The 19,152-nt window shown below is 44.4% G+C and overlaps 1 long non-coding RNA gene across 1 annotated transcript; it reads right to left on the bottom strand.

The window, feature by feature from the left end:
- Positions 1–10,152: 10,152 nt before the first annotated feature.
- On the bottom strand, positions 10,153–14,083 carry LOC131517362 (uncharacterized). The gene is made up of 2 exons (XR_009264550.1): positions 11,927–14,083; positions 10,153–11,142 (listed from the first exon to the last, which is right to left on the bottom strand). It is a non-coding gene; the product is annotated as an uncharacterized LOC131517362 (long non-coding RNA).
- Positions 14,084–19,152: the final 5,069 nt, after the last annotated feature.

Genomic DNA, 19,152 nt, shown 5'->3' with positions numbered 1-19,152 from the left:
TCTCCGGGCTGTTGCGAACACCATTAACCCATGAGTGAAGGAAACGCGCCAACCATGGGACACGAGAGTCCTTCCTCACCCACTCCCTGGAGAGGCTCCTTTGAACTTGACCCTACCCTTCTCCCTCTCTGGTTGGGTCATCCATAGGCTGCTTTGGGCCCATAAGAGTCTGTCTTTCAACAAGTTGAACTAAAAGATGCAGAAACAAATCAGATCCATTAGGAACTGTTGAGACCTACCCAGACTGTGACCGCGGCGTCTCCCCCAGCCCGGATCACCGCGGTCTCTCACTGGGATCCACCTGCTAACTGCTCTACCTTGTTTAGTGCTCAGACCCCGCAGCACATCCGCTACAGTGGAGGTCACCCACCTCCCTCCCCTACTCCGGGCCTCCGAACTTCAGTCTCCTACCCTGCAGCGCCGGTGAGCCCTGCGAGCCAGGCCCAGCTCCTCAGATGCTCCCACACCCTCTCCACGCAAGCCACACTTGCCTGCTCATGCTTCTAGGATCCTCATGGGTATTCCCCTCTGCTAGAAACCCCCTTGCTTCAGATACCTGCATGGATCACTCATCCATTTCCTCAAGTCTCTGCTCTAATGTCACTGGACCAGAGCAAGGCCTCTTCCAGACAGCAGTTATAAAAATGGCACTCTCCACCCCCCACCATCCCAAAGGCATTTTCCAGACCCTCAATCAGCTTTATTTTTCTTCATAGTATATTGCCACCTGAAATATTATATCTTTATTTGTTTAATATGTTTTCCCTACTAGAAATAAGAGACTTTGCTTTGATATCTGCTATATCCCCAGTGCCTAAAAATACTACCTGACACACAGTAGGTGTTCAATAAGTTTTATTGAATGAAAGATTGCATAGATAATATTGGACTCTTGAACTAAAAATTCACAGTAAGGCCATAAGGAAGCAAGGGAGGAACCCCAATAGCAGAGAGAAGGAGGAAAATGGAACAGATACACAGAGAAAAACAGAGATGGGACACCATGTGTTCCCAGAAAGATGGAGGGAGACACTGCCATGGGACTTCCAAGGTCCCATCCCAGGCTGTCCGGCTGTCCAGCTATTTCCTGCCCTGGGATATAACACCACACATACACACACACACACACACACACACACACACACACAGAGTTTACTGAAATGACCTCAAGTGAGTTTCTGAGTCTGGCTGCCTAATGACCCCACACATTGGCAGTATAAGTGTGTTCATTAGTGGGAGTCCCCTTTTTCCCATCTGAAGTCCCAGTGAGAGCACTTCCTGGCTTGAGAACCTGCCCCAGACTTCACTTCCCTGTACGTTTTCCCTGTGAAGTCTCCATCTCTCACAGCCCCAAATGCCCCTCACCAGGCTCCTGCCGCCTGCCTGCCCACTTTTCCCAGCATCTCTGGGCACCCCACCTGTCCTCCAGGCTTGTCCTGTTCTGTGCTGCTTCCCTTGCAAAAATCACTCCCTTTCCCAACTGGCCCGTCTGATAAGAGCACCTCTGGCTTCCAGCTATTCTAATTAGAAACTCAAAAGCCATATTTAACAATTTCCACCCCGCTACACCTATCCACGTAACTTGTCCACTCTTTCCAAACACCTCCTAGAGTAACCCTGTTCTTCCATTTGCATGGTTACATCTTACGGCAGTTCATCCAGGAGTCCTTCTCTAACCCCCCACCGGGTCCCCATAGATGCTCTAATAGCCCCTGTACTTTGCCTTCATAGCACTGACCATGGTTCACACCTGCGTATTTGGGATGGTGTTTCATTGCAGTCTCTCTCCCCCACTCGGCTATAAACTCCACAAGGCAACTCTGAATAGACGCCATTGGATGGACAAATGGAGCAATTTTTTCTCTTTATTTCTTTTGTCCTTGTCCCCAGCTATAATGTAAGTTTCCCGAAGGATGGAACTGTGTTTGTTACGGCTTGTATCTCCCCCGGTGCTCAGTATAAAACCGGGAGCATACTAGGTGCTCAATAAATAAGGGCGTATTGATCGCTACGTCCCTACCAGCCATTCCGATGTTGAGTTTGTCTGGGGAAAGGCAAGTCCACACCCAAGTGACCAGCCAGGCAGCCAGGCCCCGCTGTCTCCAGGAGCCCAAGAGCCAAGAATGTCATTGTTCCACAGCAGCCCACCAGGCTGGCCGAGTTTCTTTCCTTTGCCTCCTGATATGGCAGTAATTAGAAACAGCAGTCATCGCCACGTTGTGTTCCCCGGAGCATGTGCTGGATGTGCGGAACACATGTAGCTGCGAGACCACCTGCCAGGAAGAGAATAGAAGAATCATTTGCTGAACATGGCAGGGGTGATGGCTAAGGGGATGAGCCACTGCATAGCAAATAGCTGCCCCATCTTCCCCAAAGCCCTAAATAATTTCTCCACTTGAAAAAAAAAAAGAGAAAAAAATACACAATTAATTTTTCATGCAGATCATCTCACTTGGAAGCTTAAGGAAGAGCTGCGCATACTAAGAGCCAAACTTGAGAAGCCACTGTCAGCTCAGCTTGGACAAAGACAAGGAGAGGGAAGGAAAGAGGAAAACCCTGTGGCTTTTACTTGTGGCGCCTCACAGACTGGGAATGGCAGTACAGAGGGTGCGTGCTTATTCTCTCGTCTCTAAGGTCCTGCTCTGGGCCCGCTCTGACACGGTTACTTTCACGGCCACATTTGCCACAACAACACTGGGCAGTGGGGAGGTGTCAGACTTGTCCTTTTTTTCCACTGGAGGAAACTGAGGCACGAGGAAGTTGGGCACCTGGGCCAAGGTCACCCAGCCAAAGGGAGGTCGAGCAGGATTCCAAGTCCGGTGCTTGCCCCCCTCCAGCACACCCGCCCGCCACACCGATTCCAGGCAGGTATCTAGGGAGATGCTGGGGGACCATCTGTCAGAGAGAGCAGGCTCTCCTTCACTCCAGCCGGGCTGCCCAATCCAGATTGTCCTGCACACTTATTAACTCTTTACCCTCCCCGCCTGAGCCTCAAAGAGGAACAGAGAGAAAAAGGCACACTCCAACTCTCCTCCAGCTTCTCCAGGCTGGCTATCTGATTAGGACTCCCTTCCAACAGAACACCCAGCCCTGCTATGGAGGGCGTTACTGCAGAGGAGGCTGAAAACATCAGCTGAGACACTCATGCAGCTTATGTTCCCTCTGCCACCTCACCAGCTGTGTGACCATGGGCAAATGGCTCAGCTTCTCTGATTTCACTTCCTAGGCCTACCAGAACAAAGTACTGCAAACTGGGGAGCTTAAAACAGAAATTTATTCTCTCACAGTTCTGGAAGCTAGAAATCTGAAATCAGGGGGTCGGGGGGTATAGTTCCTTCTGAAGGCTCTCAGAAAGAATCCGTTTGTCTCTCTCTAAACTTCTGGTGGTTATCCAAAATCCTTGTTGTTCCTTGACTGGTAGATCACTCCCTCCATCTTCATATGGTGTTCTTCCCATGTGTCTCTCTTTTCTTGTAGGGACAGCAGTCATATTGGGGTAAAGCCAACCCTACTCTGATATGACCTCCCCGTAACGAATCATATCTGCAACAACCCTTTTTCCAAGTAAGGTCACATACTGAGGTATGAAGGGGTTAGGACTTCAAAATATTTTGAGGGAGAACACAAGTCACTCATAACTATCTCTGTGCCTCTGTTTCCCCTAAAGGAAGAGAACAACACCATGCCCTTCGTAGGGTGTTTGTGAGGATCGGATAAGTTAATATACAGGAAGGACTCAAAACAGCTCCTGATATGTCATAAGTGTGCCACAAATACTCTTTGTGATTAACGATGCTGTCGTTATAATCGTCTGTGGAAGGGATGGAAGTGTCCCTTTTTCTCTGAGACACCAGCCGAACACCCTGTGTCTTCATGTAGAAACTAGCTCAACTAAGAGTTCAAATATTCTGTAGCTAGGACTCTTAGTTGCATATAACAGAAATCTGCTCAAGCCAGCATTGGCAGAAAGAGGAGTCAGGAAACAGGAGGAGGAGAATCTCCTGGAACAAAGGCAAGCATCCCAAGAAGGCTGGAAAACCCAGGTCCAGATGGCCCCAGGGACTTCAGGGAGACTTGCTGTCTAGCTTTTCTCTCTGCACACCTGCCTCACTTGCCTGGAATACAGATCCTTGTTACCTGCATGGTTTGGGGTAACTTACTTAACCTCCCTGTACCTCAGTTTCCTCACCTGGAACAGGAATAGGAATAGGGCTGTTATAAGGGTAAAATGAGTGGATATATATCAAGTGTCTGCATGGCACGGAGGAGCACCTAGCGTGTGGACGTCAGCTCTGCTTGGCTTTTCCTGCTATTCCATCTACAAGGTGGAAAACAGCTTACTGACCGGTCTGGATGTTTTCCCAAGCCTGCCCTTGCAGCCATGTGGCAGCCTGACCCATGTCCAAGATTATCTCCTCCCGTTTCCAAACTCCTTCTTCCACTGGGGAGGCCCCCACAAATACCGGGTGTAAATTTGCTGCCTAGACTTTCAACGTGGGCCAGAACGCATCCCTCCCTCCTCTCCCTGGTTTCCCGACACCTTGTTACTCTTGTTTACAAGACCCTCACAGATCTAGCCCTTGCCAGCATCTCAGACTTTTCCCAGGTCCCCTTGGCCTTGTGACATATGCTGGCTCTTTCTGTTTCTTAGGCACAGCAAAGCTGTGGCCTTCCCGGCACTTTTGTACATGCCATTCCCGCTGCCTACGATCTTCCTCCAAGATTTCCACATTACCATCTCTTTCTCACTATTCGAATCTCTGCTCAAAGGCCACTCGGCTCCCCAGAGGCCCTCCCCGATGTCCTGGTCTAGCCTTATCCTTACCTAACCTTATCCTTATCCTATTACTGCCCCAGTCACACTCTATCCCATCACCCTGTCATTTCTTCACAGCAATTATCACTGTCTGGTTTTATCTTGGCTGCTTACGGGCTTACTTGTTTATTTTCAATATACTCCCCACAGAACTTAAGCCTCATGATGGTAAAGACCTGGCTTGTCTTATTCTCCGTGTTGTCTCCCAGGCCCAGAGCAAAGCCTGATATAACATAGATGCCCACACATATTGGTGGAGTGAACAAATCTATGAATAAATCAATTCTGAACCAAGGATCACGTGAGTGGGAGAGTCAGAAGTTTCTCTGCTTTGGGTAGTGCTATTAGCGATGCTTTCAATCTTGCATCATCCACCCGAGCATGCCCACAAGATGCTGTCAGGCTCTGCCGACATGTTAGCTTCTCAGACCCCCCACAGTACACAAGGCTTGTGAACGGTCTTTTGGGAATTCTGTATCAGTCAGGCTTTTCTTTCCATTTCCTGGTTTTACTTGTTTTACCTAATTGCCAGTAATAGAGTTCTTCAGCTGCAATTTTCAGCATCACTAATAACATTTATGAAGATCAAAACCAAGCTAGCCTTGTTCCTCCCTTAGTCTTGTGAAATCAAAGAAATGCTCCAATCCTACAGTGTATTATTTAATTTTATTATCACCCAAGGATGCAAGATGATTTATTTGTTTACGTACGTTCAGATTATTCAAATATTTCTTTATTTGCTCTGTAATAGCCATTCATTTTCTACTGCCTTAATTGCATCTTATTAGACATCTTGGTTTTGCTATATGCTATGTGGCCTTAGGATACGCTGATGTGTTTAAACACCCTCACACATACTTTAATATATCGTAAGTCATTTAAACTCATTGTAACTTCTCTGTGAGCTAAGAAACCATCATGGATCACTCTCTGGGGAAGAAAAACTAAACCCAGTGAATTTTTCCTACACCCTCATATGAAAACTCCCTTGTTCTGGAATGCTCTCCTCTGGCTTATCTCCCCATACTAGGCCCATCCTGGCACCGTTGGAGGGAAAGAAAAGAGAGAGTAGAAATTCCCTCAACTCTCTACGAGGTTCTGAGCTACACAATGGCCTACGTGTCCGGGCACGCTCAGAAAGCATTTTACAGACTCTGATTACAAACATTAGTTGGCCTCTGGTCCTCACAGCACGCAGAGCAGAAAAGCAGTCTAAGGAATTACCTGTCCCAGTCTCACTCTGGCTTGCCCCCCTTGCTGTTCTGTGGAGTTGGCTTCTGCGGGTTTGATCGATTGATTCATTCATTCTGTGACCCATAAGTTGCTGACTAATCCATCTGCAACGTCAGGGAATAGAGCTGAGGCTGGATCACTATTAGAATGAAGCAGACGTCCACGAGAGTCACGGAGGTCTTGATAACCTTGGGTCCCTCTGTGGGTCTGCAGAAACTTCCTGTCCCTATGCATTCCTCTTCAGCCCCTGCACCTCTCTGTATCCAAAGCATATGGCTAGGGGAGCTGAGCCCAGAGAGCCTGGGATCTGAGACCACCTCAGGGTGGAATTACTCCCGAGTTCCATGCAGAAATGGATGGGTGCCCTGAACAGCCGCCTCATTTGGTAGGGAAGACCTGAGGCAGCATAGTCTGACCTGAAATTAATTCCCCTCTTTAATGAATTACCCAGGGGACTTCTCGTTTCCAATTTTCCTTCTGTTTTTATGGTTGTCTTTAGATTCCTTCCTCTTCATTGTGCTCTCCATCCCTCCTGGGTCTGAAGCTGGAGAAATTGTTTCTTCTCCTGCTGAACCCTCATGGTTTATGGTCACTGGTACTACGCTTCCCTGTGGCTCCTGAGTTCCCCAATCATTTTCTTCCTAATAGGAAGCAGCGGGGTTAGAGTGGTTGCATTGTCTTCTTTCCAAGTCATAAAATTTTCTTCCATGTGATTTAAGAGCCGCTATGGTGCTGCATGGGTCTCCCAGTAGATAACAGTAGTTAAACCCCCGCAAGCATCCCGCTATTAGATTCTGTGTTTATGGTGACCTGTGACCCCAGCATCCATGCCTTCACTAGCTGGCTTGGCGAAATTTTCAGAACACTTAAAAAATCCGACTCCCACGAGATACCAATGAGGTGTTGATTAGAATGACTTACTTTAATCTAGTCGATGAAGGTCATAAAAACCATGCAGGGCTGTGTGGCTGACCAGTGGCCCTCCAGAAAGCCCAAAGACAGACTGTTTTTGCTGTATTACAAGCACTGTAGGAGGAAACAGGAAACTCTTTCTTCTTTCTGCCCTTGGGCCATTTGGAGGTTGCTCCCTTTACTTGCTCCTGCTCTCCACACCCACCCACAAACATCCTAGAATACAGAGTAGAAAGCATAACTGTCAGCTGTATCTAACGCTAAAGAAAAATACAGATATAGATGCAGTGGTTTTCATTTGAAGACCTCCCTTCCTCAATGACTACAAAGCCTTTTGCAAAACTGCCATTTCCAATAGAGGAGAGGAGACCCCTTATAAAAATGGAAAAACCTAGGCACAGACAGAAGATCAGATAGCCCAAGGTCACATTTGGGAGTGAGGGATAGAATAATAAAAGGTCAGGGCGCCTGGGTGGCTTGGTCGGTTGGGCGGCCGACTTTGGCTCAGGTCATGATCTCACGGTCTGTGACTTCGAGCCCCGCGTTGGGCTCTGGGCTGACCGCTCAGAGCCTGGAGCCTGTTTCGGATTCTGTGTCTCCTTCTCCCTCTGCCCCTCCCCTGTTCATGCTCTGTCTCTCTCTGTCTCAAAGATAAATAAACGTTAAAAAAAAATTAAAAAAAATAATAGAAGAAAAGGTCACTGGATGTCCCCAGAATGCTAGCTACAGTGCTGGTGCTCAGAGCAGTCTCTGCAGATCAGGCAGTGATTAGGGGACAGCAGCGACAGCAGGCCTGGGTCTCTGCTTTGCTTTGCATCTTCTCAAGGCTCTTAGGGCCTCAGAACCTTTCCCAGTTCTGGTCTACGCTGTCAGTTTCCAGGAATTAGTCAGAGACTCCTGTGTGTTGAATGAACTGCAAAGTTGCCACCCAAACCTGGCTCACAAGGCTGAAATCATAATTACACTGATACAGGTTACCATAGGGGGCCAGGACTAGGATGCCTGACATTCATGGATAGGAATAGCATGAGTACTTATGTAAATTACATCATAAACTGCAGAGGAATGTAAATATTTTCTGTTTCTTTGGCAATAGCTCAAAATGATTTTTAACAAAATATTTAACAAGATTTTTTTCTCACATTGAGTCTTAAGAGATTTATTTTCTGGAGTAGCTATCCATTTACAAACAGGTTAAAAGATAACACATGTAAACACAACGTAATATTCACAATTAAAATTCAGTAAAATGTTGATGTTAAAAACTGCCTTTTTGACGTGTGTAAGCAACATGTAGTGGTGTATCCAAAACAGTTCCTGTGCTCCATTTTGTAAAACTTTTCATCACAGTAGTACAATGAATAGTGAAAGGTGAAGGCGGTTGGTGAGTGGTGCAAATTCAGGCTTTGGAGTCAGTCTCTTGGGGTAAAATCCTACTTCTGCCACTTACTAATTACGGCACCCGGGGCAGTAATGTGACCTCTCTGAACCTCAGTTTGTCTTGTGTAAATTAACAATAATCATCCCCACCCTGTAAAGTGGAGGCTTCAATGAATTACTTTACGTGAACCTCTTAGTTCCACGCCCGCTACATCATAAGCACTTGAGAAACAGTAATGATTATTATGAAGAGGAATGTGACAAATTTCAAATATGCCCATGCAAATCATAATGCGGTGGAGGGCGGGGGAGGGGGAATCTGAAGGGAAAGAGCAAAGCATCACTAGCTGTGCTAGACGAGTGCAGCTGGGGGTCTACAGAATGTGGATAATGAAAAAGAAACCTGGGTATGGACTTAGGTGAAAGCAACATTTCAGTACAGTTATCTCCAACGGATTCGACGGGCTGCCGAATTCTTTGAAGGACATAACCACAAGACTCATGGAGAGGACTCCAATCGTGCCAAAGTGAGAGAGAGAGAGAAACTGTGAATAGTTGCTCAGACCACTCCAGACCTTCACTGGTGCCACAGTATTTGTGTGGCATCTTGACTAAAATAAAACTATTCGGGGCAGACTTCTCCACTTTGGGTTATCAGCCCCTCTGCCCTCTGGAACTCATCCTGGCAGCCTGATCCTTGCACCAGACCACCCTGTCTTGTGTGTTTGGAGTGGGATGTCTACTGGTCCTCACGTCAGAGGACTTTCTGGAACGGAAAGCATCTATTGCCCTCTAGTCTATAAGTGAGGCAGGCCACGCATTACGGAGAAACTGAAGTGCTTGAAGAAGGTTCAGACCTCACTGGTTTGAGCAGGTCATGAATGCTAAGCCTCCATGAGGTGGGACCATATGTCTCAGAAGTACCTTGATTTCTCAGTTCTTACTTCCAAATGGATGGAATAGACCTTGGCCAGAATCAACCTTCTGCATCCCCTTCCACAATAAGAACAACTTTGGCAGTGGGAACCAGAATATTAGCTTCATCAGCTTAGGTCTAGGTCATCTTGACTGAGGCAAAGCTCCCTGTTCTTCCACCTGAGAAAGCACGTGGCTCTCCTGGGGGCATGTAAATGGTCTGAAAGATCTCTGACACAAGCCAGTCCTGGTCCTTAAGGACACCTTAAGTGTTAGGTTCAACAAATGAACATATCTTCTTGGCAGGAACAGTGGCTCAGGAACCAAGTCTATGATATAGAAGACTTCACCTATATTTCAATTTTCCCTCCTAGATGATGAGGATAATAATAGCACATACCTCCTAAGATTATTTCAAGGATAAGATAGTATATCTAAAGTGCTTGGGACAGTATCTAGCATATTCAATAAATGTCAAGAAATAAATGTCACTTAGTAAATAATTCTCAATAAATGTCACTGATGCTTATGATGAAGAAGGGGAGGAGGAAGAAGAAGGGTATACTACTCAATGTCAACTAAATCCAAATTCCCCAAGAGAATTGTCTTTCAGGATTTAGTAGGAGAAAAATTGTTTTCTCCAAGAGAAACTGATGAGAATATAAATTTTTTTGTCACTGTGTTTAGGATTCTCAAATTAAATTTTAATCCCCAGTTACCACTATGTTAACCCTAGTGGTTAGAATATTTGCTTTTTGGCTTGTTTGTTTGTTTGGTCCTGATTTCTATTTTATTAGTCTTGTCTTTTATGTCCTTTATTGTAAGCTGCCTGGAATTCCTGTTGGAAGAGGTGAGATATAAACAATAAAATACAAATAAAGAGAAGACACTCCATAAAAGTTTGCTGAATTTATTGAATTGTCGAATCTTTCCACATAAAGCAGACTGCTTCTGAAAAACGAGCAAGCACAAGAGAGAGCAATAAGAGAAAAACGGTCTTCTTATTTTCTTGTTTATGTATCAAAATTCTACCTAGGAGAGCAATCCCATTTCTCTCATTTCCTGTAGCCATAATGCAAATCCCCTTCTCCTTATGAGAGGATCTGAGAATCTGTGTGAGGGCAGATGCTTCAAGAGGCTGAGAGTACAAGTTATACACCATCTGTTCATCCTCTGCCTCGAGGTATGTGCCATTTCTTGTTGGAGTAGCAACTTCAACAGCTAATTTCAGCCCTGACTTTCATTACCCTTCCACCACTGCCCTGCCCTGCCTCGCGGAGAAGAAAGAAAGACAAAGGGAGAGAGAGTGGGAAGGGAAAGAAAGAGAAGGGAAGGAAAGGAAAGGAAGAAGAGAAAGAGAGAAAAGAAAGAAAATGTACATCAGCATCCTTGAGGATCAAAAAGATCTCATTTGAAGCCATTATTGAGGTTGCTATGGTGATGGACATTCTGATCCTGGGGTGAAGAAGCCACTGGTGCTGAGGAAAGCAATGAGTTACAGAGTTGTGGACGTATGGGCTCAGAGAGCGCCAGAGTGCCTCCTGGATGGAGAAAAAGCCTGGCTGTTCCACCCACTCTCCGCACTCCTGCAAAGCCTTTCTGATGGAAAGCCAGCCTCTCCACAATCAGTTTAAACATTATCTGGTCCTTCTCACAACCTCCAGCATGCTCTGGGGTTCTGGCAGAGTCCTTTTTTCGTTACTCTTTAATGGGCCCTACGATGATGCACTGAAGGAGTGAACAATTTCCCTGTGAGGGTTTTGAGTTAGGTTGATTTGTAGAGGAGCCCAGCTTCTCCTCTGATTGATCCCTAGGGGACTGCCTTTCCTGATGTGCCCCAAAGCTATAGGCTTCTGAGTCTGCTTCACACCGGGACTGGCTTCCACCTGTTTGGGAAGTGATAATAGCGTATTTTAGACAGACATGGTTCAAAGGCAAACGGCACTCTGAGGATGTTCTCCTCCAAAGCTTTTTCTTCATGTACTTGCCCAGCCTGCTTCTCCCACCTCTGTCCCCTAAAAGTGTGTGCTTTTCTCATTTTGCAAAAGGTCTGTTAAATCCATTAGGTAATATACACAAGGTCTAAAAGCTGAGCCAACTAGTTTGTCTGACTAATGTGAACTAGCAAGAACAATGAAGCACAAACAGAAGACAGGCAGAAAATGTTCCAACCTGAGGCTGGGGACCACCATGGAAAACTGAAGATAGGTGGAACCAACAGACACTCCCAGCGCTATTCTCCTGACTGGCTCTCTTACAAAGCTGGGAAGGCAAAAGTCTCTTTTTCCCAGCCTTCCTTGAATGGAGGAATGGCCATGTGACATCATTCCAGGCAACGATGTCTGATAGGGTCTTCTGAAAAGTTATTGTTTTTCCCAGTGGAAAAAACAAAGTACAGGAGTCTCCTCCTTATATCCACAGGGGATTTGCTCTAAGACCGCCAGTGGATTCCTGAAACTGTGGATAGTACCAAAACTTATATATACTATGTTTTTTCCCCTATACTTGCATACCTATAACAAACTTTATTTGATAAACCAGCTAAGATAAGAGATTAGCAATAATAATTAATGTTAAAATAGAACAATTTTAATAATATACTGTAATACACATTATGTAAATGTGGTCTCTCTTTCTCTGGCTCAAAATATCTTATTGTGCTGTACTCACCCTTCTGCTTCTTCTTGTGTTGATGAGAGATGATAAAAATCCATCAGAAGGAGAAACATCTGCTTCCAGACTGTGGTTGACCACGGGTAACTGAAATACAGAAAGCAAAACTGCAGATAAGGGGGGGGGGGGACTATTGTACCACCTTTTTGTCCCTTCTGCATTTTCCCTTTCATGAATGAAGACATGATGGCCTGAACAGCCATGTGACAACCATGAGGGACTTGCCAAGACATCCCCATGGCCTTAGCCCTGGTATCATCAAACCTCTAAACCAACACCAGCAATGGACTATCTCCAGACTTCCTTTTTGAGAGAAAAACAATCCTTATTTATTTAAACCATTATAGTCGGGTTTGTTTAGTTGTTTTTTTTTTTTTCCTTTTACTGAGAGTTAGATGTTTTCCTCATTGAAATAGGCCCTCTCATTTCCATTTCCTGACTCTTTCTCAAAATGCAAACGTACAGGGAGAAGCAGACACCAAAGCCAATGAAAGCCTACTTCTTGAAACTTGTAAACTCAGAGTTATTTAATTTAAATCATTTGGCTGTGCCCAGTGATGTTCCATGCATCTTTTCTGCTGTTTCTAAAAATTAGCTAGGTTAGGATTTTCTTAGAGCTTCAGAAATTCCTCTGTGTGCTATGAGAAATAGAGCAGTATCTCAGTGTCTTCTGACCAAACCATTTTGAAAGGGAGGAGACAGAGGGAGATGGGAAAGATGGCACAGGAGAATGATAAAGTAACGTAGCCCTACAGTTTCTGCGGGCATAGAAGAAAGGCCCATTTAATAAGCAAAATTCCTAAATGGCACAGTCATGAAGAGAGAGACAGGACCTTAATTTCCTTTCCCTTTTTTATATGACAAGCCCCAATCCCAACAACTCAATTTGCTGTTCTTTTGAGACATTTTCCACCGAGAAAGAAATTGAAGAGGGAATAAGGATACGTCCAACCCTGAAACACAACAATGGAGGGTTTATAAGACTGATTTTTCCAAACTACTCTTTTTTTTTTTTAATTTTTTTAACGTTTTATTTTATCTTTTAAGAGACAGAGAGGGACAGAGCACGAGCAGGGGTGGGGCAGAGAGAGAGGGAGACACAGAATCCAAAGCAGGCTCCAGGCTCTGAGCTGTCAGCACAGAGCACAACGCGAGGCTTGAACTTGTGAACTGTGAGATCATGACTTGAGCCGAAGTCAGACGTTCAACCGACTGAGCCACCCAAGCACCCCTTCAAACTACTCTTACTGCATTGTGCTCACCACTGGTGTTGGCACATGTTTTGCTCTCTCTTTTCTACCTCCGGGATCCTGGACCCCTAGTTCATTCAAAGGTAGGGGTCATTTCCTCTAATGGCAAAGAAAACAGAGGATTCAAGCACCTACTTCCTCACTGACATCAACCGTCTACCATATTCCCAGACAAAATAAGAATAAAGTGAATCAAGCTCCTGTTCCTCAGGTTTCTCATCATTTTCTGGTTTCTCCAAAGTTCTTCTTCAACTTTCTTTAAGGGCTTTTCTCTCTCTAAAAATGTGTAGATTCCTCAGGAAACTTTTCTACCCGCCCCACCCCGCCCCACACCAACACACACCCCGCTGAATTTGTTGCCCCATATTTGATCCCAGATTCTGAGAGAAACCAGGAAAGACCCAGTGCACTTGCCCAAATCTACTTCTTTGTCTCCATCTCAGATCTAGGGGAATATCTTTTCATACATTATATCAGACACAATCCTCATGCTTTAGACAAAGAAGTCTTGCTACTTTGGGACCTACGAGCGGGAAGTCTGAGAGCTGGGACATTTGGATGATTTTTTTTACAGGGGATCAGACTGGGAAGTGCTATCAGAAGGACTTCCCTTTTATATAGCCTCTGGATCAAGGAAAATCTGACACAAAATGACTTGAGAAATAGTCTTAAGATCTGTTCACAAAAGGAAAAGATAACTCTTCAAATGATTTAATGAGAGATATTCATCTGTTCCTTTACTTAACAAAATACATTGAATGACTACTACATGCCAGGGACTAGAAATACTGAACAAGGCATGGACCTTGTTTTAGAGTTGCTAACAATGTGATGGGAGGTGAAGGAACTGAGACATCAGAATGTGGTATGATAAGTACTATGACAGAGATAGATAGATGATAGATGGATAGATAAATGATAGATAGATAGATAGATAGATAGATAGATAGATGATAGATAGATAGATAGATATAGATGGATAGATGGATGGATGGATAGATAGATAGTTGATGGATGGATGGATGGATGGATAGATGGATGGACAGATGGATGGATAGATAGCTAGATAGTTGATGGATAGATAATAGGTAGATGATAGATAGATAGATAGATAGATGATAGATAGATAGATAGGAAGAGCATGTGAGCATCAAGAATGTTGTGTAGAAGTTAACTGACCAAAAGAACTCCAGAGGAGAGAGGAGATATGAACACAAGAGGCACTGAGCTAGGAGAATGGTCCTGGATTGGGAAGGCTGCCAAGGAGGTGCTGGGTGAGAGAATGGGAGCACTCTTTCACTGCCCAGGAGCTGTGTGGGGTCAGAGTCCATGTCTGCCAAAACTAGGGCTTTATATCACCTGCATCCTGGAAAATTGGAGGTTTCTTCATTTAGACCAAGCTGCCTATAGTAAGAACACAGCCCATCCACACCAAGCCTGCCCCTTTCTAGCTATCCTGGAGAGCTCTTCCCTGCAGTGCCAGGCTGGACAACTACAAAATTTTTGAAAAAGACACCTAGGCTGGGTGGTGATTCATACTAGCAGAGTCATATTTCCATACAATCATTTATTTAGTGGCTTAATGGTCAAACTCCATTGTATTGATGTGCCACACATTATTGAACCAGTTCCCTTATTGTTGGTCATTTGGGTTGTTTTTTATTAATGGTGCTGTGGTAAGCCATTAAAGAAGTTTTAAGCAGTAATTTATGTGATGTATTCAAGTTGACCACCTGAAAGGACCTTTATTTTTCATCAACCTTTAAAAATCTACTTTAACTTCATTATAATTTTTACCAAAATGAACAACAAATTCCACCTCTGTCCTGTTGATCAGAACTCTGACTTTGTTTCACTGTCCTGCACAAGCAAATGGTTTGACTGCTCATTATAGAAACTTCCCAAAGACCCATCAGCTCTTTTAAAAAATATATCAATAGAGCGTGCCGTAAGGTCCTTTGAATCCCTCCCCTCAAAATCCTCACCTTGCTGTTCCCACCAACCCTGAATTATTCCTACCCAATCCAAACCAAATGTCATCTTCCTCCTAACCTCCACTGAAAGACTTACCTTAAACCAAACTTTCATTCTCAGTAAGTTCTGACTTTCCCTTTCCTGTTCTGAGACATTGCCAACGATTTTCAAGGTGGTGGTCTCCTTCATGGCAGAGAGCTAGTAAGTTCAGTTTTGACTTAGCAACAGGTTGCACTGGTGAGATTTGAGGAGCCAGCTAACGACAGGGTCTACACATTTTGCATTGTGATATCCTCAAGCTGTCTTTTGGAAAGATTGTACTAGTTGATATTTCCACCAACGCTGCGCCGGTGGTCCCATTTTCCCATCTCTCATCAATATAGGGTTCTTTTTTTTCACTGTATTTGCTAATTTGAGAGGCAAAAGAATCAAACACTCATTGTTATTTGTATTTCTTTACTATGTGGTGAGCTGGACCATACACTATGATCTCTGAAATTGGACAGATTGGATCCTCTTACCAGGGCCATGTTAATCTTGGCTCTGTGCTTTAGATTCTAATTCTGTGAAATGGGGTGTGTCGGTCTGAGTTCTCCAGAAAAATGGAATAAGACTTTTTTTCCATCTTTCTCTCTTTGAACAATATCTAGACATCTCTAGATGTGGGGGAGGGTGTGGGGGAGGAAAGAGAAGGAGAGCGAGAAAGAGAGAAAGATTGATGGATATACTGTAAGAAATTGGCTCACATTATTACAGAGACTGAAAAATCCCTAGATCAGCAGTCAGTAAGCTGGAAACTCAGGAGAGCCAAAGGTGTACATTCCAGTCTGAGTCCAAGGCAGGAGAAGACTGATGCCCCAGCTCAGAGATAGGCAGGTAAAGAGAATTCTCCCTTACTCAACATTTATTCTATTCATGACTTCGATGGATTGATAGGCCACCCATGCTGGGGAGGGCAATCTGCTTTACTCGGTCTACCAATTCAAACTTTAATATCATCCAGAAACACACTGACAGAAACACCAGAAATAATGTTTAACCTAATATCTGGGCACTTCAGGGCCCAATGAAGTTGACACAGAAAATTAATTATCACATAGGAGTAATAATTGTCCCTGCTAAAGAAAGGGTTGTGGGAATTAAATAACACAGGTAAAGTGCTTAAAATGGTGCCTGGCACATAGTGGGCACACAATAAAATATTTAAGAAATGAGATTCATCATTTCATATCAGAAGGGGAAGATTCTATTACAAGTGTTGAGTTTAGCTTTCAACTCTTGAAAGATTTTTATTATACCATTTTCTAATTGTTTTCATGGTGTTAGTATGTGACAATAGTATGGTTGATCAACCAATTCTAGAATTTTGCTCAGAGGGTAAATGGAGCTTTATCATAGGAGAAGGTCAGTATCTGAGCAGGAAAGGAGCCTGTAGTCAGTGGGCTTCTCCCCAGCTGTGTGGCTGGGTCAGGGGTTACACCCCACTGGGAAATGGGTATAATGAGTTCCTGTTGATTTACCACCCCATTGTTCTGGTTAAAAATTTAAATGGTAATTTTCTTCTAAGTGCAAATCATAAGCCCATTCACTAAATGAATTAATTTGAATGACAATGATGTAGAGAAGAAAAATGAGGACTCTGGTTGTTCATTGCAGACTAGGCCTCTATTTCTTTAAAAAAAAAAAAAAAAAAAAAGCAAGGAGGAAGGAATGGAAATAACAGTGTCAAACCAGGCAGGATCCCTGATGATGACTCAATGGCTTTCAGCTCCTGGAAATTACAATAAAAGGACATAAAATTACAGCACCAATTTCTCCAAAATGGCCCTGTACTTCTTCAGAAATGGTCTGAGACATTCAGGTATTCATATATATAGTCTTTGAACTAGAAAAGATAATCAAGATCTCAGTCCTCTGTTAAAAACCATCCAATGACTCCCCATCTCCCTGCATCTGACTTGAAATTCAATGTTGTGAAAAAGGCTTTTCACTACCCACTGGATCTGGCCCTGCTCCGACCCTTGTTCTCTCTCAGATTTGGGGTGGGGGGAAAACCTCACATCTGCCACATTCCCAACCACCTTACGGGGTTGTTGGCGCTTTGACTCCTGTTCCTGTGTCTGTGCCAAATGATACTCTTTCTGCTCTGTGACTCCCCTCCAGGTGACATTCATCTACATTTTCAAAGAACACCACTTCAGATATTTTAACAGAGAGGAGAATTTTAAGTGGAGAACCTATAGGTATTTTTTTTTTTATCAGCGTACTTATTAATTAAAGGATTGAAGAGTTTTTCATACTACTAAGCTCTGTTCTCATTCTCCCATATCAGAGCTCAAACAAGGTTGAATCACAGGAGGACACCCTCAAGCATTTGTTTTGAAGGATGAGACTATTCAATGAGGGAACGGAGAAAATTACAGACCCTGAGAGGGAAAGAGGAAGATCATGAGGGAGAAGTTTGGACAGTGGTGAAGTTAAGAGGATTTATAGACATCTAGTCAGGGAAAGCTCTTGCCCCCACACATCCCCTCCACTCCTCCTTTCCTAGAAAGTCAGGGGTCTCCAAGATCACCTCAAGGTCAATGTTTTGCCAGGAGGGCTCACATGATTCAGTATTTAATCAACTCAAGGCTAAGATTTATTACAGCGAAAGGATACAAAGCAAAATCAGCCAAGGGAAGCCAGGCATGAGCTTTCAAGAGTCCTGTTTCTTTGGTCATACAGGGCACATTTAATTCCCTCAGCAACAAATCATAACTCTATGATGCTACCAGGGAAGTTCAAGAGAGACTCAGTGCTCAAGGTTTTTATGGGCGGCTGCTCATGTAGGCACTGTCTGCTTAGCATGCCCCAAAATTCCAGACTCTCGGAAGAAAAGTAGCTGTTTGGCATACACCACATTGTTTGCACAAACAGTTGAGGCACGGTGAGCTACTTTTCAGTTGAGGTGGTGGGAACTCTCCCGAAAGGCGAGTTCCCAGAGGCCAACCTTGCAAGCTGGCCTCTCAAATCACAGACCTGCGTCAGACCTGCTATGGTAATTCTTTCTGTATACATTTCTGGGTCTGCTCAATGTCTCCTGCAACACTACTTTCCACCAAGTGTCCCACTCAGGGGACTGAGGCGGCTGTTGAGGTCCCTCGGAAAAGGGCAAACAAGTCGGCTTGGCAAAGCCATACATATATATATATATATATATATATATATATATATACACGTACATTTCAAGTGACCTTTTCTTCCTGTGGTCTCAGAGCTTCTGACAAGATTTCTTTACCACACTTCCCCCAAACCAGCTTCTCCCTGCCTCACTCCACTCCCCCACTCCTGGAATCAGTTGAACTGGCTAGGTGCGTCTAATGTTCTCCTTGGCCTTTGGGAGTGAGTGTGGAAGCCCCCTGGCCACCCCCGACTCCAGAGGAGGACGAGTTCATTCATCAGGTATTATGGGGCATCTCAGGACACAGAATGGGCCACAGGAATCATGGAGAGTGACACTGCAAATAGCCCCAGCAGGAGGGACCCTGATCTGAGGGTAAATCACTCTGGAAATCACACCTAGAAGCATAAGGCAGGGGTGAAGGAAAGACTCTGGGGTCTGGGTTCAGGTTCTAGCTCTGTTCCTGGCTAATTGTGGGGTCCCAAACTCTGTATTTGGAAAGTGAGGGTGATAAACTCTATCTTGTATTTGTTAGGAGGATTAAATAAGAAACTCAACACAAAGTGCCAGTTCTCGTCTTTCATCTTTTCTCTGCTCTAAAGGGCTCCAAATCATGCCTGATTCTCTCAGTAGCTAAATTCCAATGTTCAAGGCATGAGAAGACAGCTCTGTAGTGTAAACAATAACCCTGCCTCACTCTCCCAGCAAGGATTATCGACCCAGACGAGGTCTGTTTGCTCAGCAGGAAAAGGCTCTGAATATAAAGGTTCCCACAGAAATCCCAGAGCCCCAGAAAGCTAGACTAAAGGAGAAAAAGTTTAAACAAGTTTAAGTTG

This window comes from Neofelis nebulosa, chromosome 7 (assembly GCF_028018385.1).
Source record: "Neofelis nebulosa isolate mNeoNeb1 chromosome 7, mNeoNeb1.pri, whole genome shotgun sequence".
NCBI classification, from domain to species: Eukaryota; Metazoa; Chordata; class Mammalia; order Carnivora; family Felidae; genus Neofelis; species Neofelis nebulosa.
Note: the sequence above shows the minus strand (reverse complement) of the source record. Positions and strands in the feature narration are given on the sequence as shown.